The sequence below is a fragment of the Macrobrachium nipponense genome, chromosome 1, assembly GCF_015104395.2.
Source record: "Macrobrachium nipponense isolate FS-2020 chromosome 1, ASM1510439v2, whole genome shotgun sequence".
NCBI classification, from domain to species: Eukaryota; Metazoa; Arthropoda; class Malacostraca; order Decapoda; family Palaemonidae; genus Macrobrachium; species Macrobrachium nipponense.
Window position 1 is genome coordinate 187,455,900 of NC_087200.1, and position 1,662 is coordinate 187,457,561.

Below are 1,662 nucleotides of genomic sequence, written 5' to 3' on the forward strand. Positions count from 1 at the left end.
AAAAGGAAATTACCTGGAAGATCTGGAAGGTGCAACAAGGAGGAAAACCTCGCCGTTGTACTATAAATCAGTCGTTAGGAGAGGGTGGAAAGTAAGATCGAAGTAAGAGTAATATGAACGGAGATACAGTAAAATGTATTGACGGCTCCTGTTACAGATCGATCCAGTTTTCTTTCTCCCGGTCTTCCCGGCCTGAAATTAAACAATAATGGCGAAATAAATGGAATACTTTTTTCTGTGAACTTGAGAAATTTTGAAAATCCGTTCATGGATTGATTTTAGGTTGTCGTCGTACCTGTAAAATGGGTACCTCAAGACTAGGCCTGCCGGATAGGCTGAGATAAGTCTCACTCATTTACCAAACCAAACATGTTCATACTGCAGGTTGTTTGTATGTATGGTGTTTTACGTTGCATGGAACCAGTGGTTATTCAGCAACGGGACCAACGGCCTTACGTGACTTCCGAACCACGTCGAGAGTGAACTATCACCAGAAATACACACTCTCACTCCTCAATGGAATGGCCGAGAATCGAACCTGCGACACCAAGGTGTGAAGCAAACAACATACCAACCACGCCACTGAGGTGCTTATATTATGGACAAGCAAACTGTGATCTTTGTAACACTCCCCTTACTGCGGACCATACATCGGTGGACTGTTCCAAGGGTGCACACAGCAAGACCAACATCATTTTTCAGGTTTCATAGTAGAAGTTTTAAGTAACGACGTTGATTTTGATAATGTCACGAACCTCTTAAAAGATATTGACATTTTTCAATATATTTAACCATTTCTGTGAATTATTAAGTTATTTAGAATTAATTTTAACAATTTTTCATCGCTGTTTCTGGATAGCCGAACGGGTCTAGTATCAGGTCTTTAAGTCAAATATTCTTTAATAGAATATTGGCCCGGAGATATAGTGTTGATAGTAAGTTTGCCTCTCTCTCTCTCTCTCTCTCTCTCTCTCTCTCTCTCTCTCTCTCTCTCTCTCTCTCTCTCTCTCTCAGATTCGGAACACCATACGCAATTCAGAATACCAAAACCCAGACTACCGTGAGTATGTAGGTGGATACTGGCAACATCCTCCGTCAACTGTAATTCACAACTTTGTTAGGCCGAAAACCGAACCTTCTGGCAAGACTTGTCAGAGCTGAATAAATTTCTGTATTTATTAGAGATGAATTCATGGCTCTCGGTGACTGGGAAGCAAAAAGCAGCATTGCAAGGCAGTCAGAATATAGTTTGGCTAAATTAAGTTAAGTATATCTTAGTTTTACCAGACCAATGAGCTGATTAACAGCTCTCCTAGGGCTGGCCCGAAGGATTAGATATTTTTTACGTGACTAGGAACCAATTGGTTACCTAGCAACGGACCTACAGCTTATAGTGGATCCGAACCACATTGTATCGAGAAATGAATTTCTATCACCAGAAATAATTTCTCTGTTTTCCGCGTTGGCCGAGCCGGGAATCGAACTTCGGACTACCGGTTTGGTAGCCGAGCGCGAAATGCACTTTTGCCAACGTGGAACTAGTTTTGCTAAGAAATGAGGTAGAAGGATTCTGCTGTTATACATACACACACATAACAAGGTGAGATAATGTGTGTCTGTGTGTGTGTGTGGTGTGAAGTGTGGCTCCTACATTACTCCACA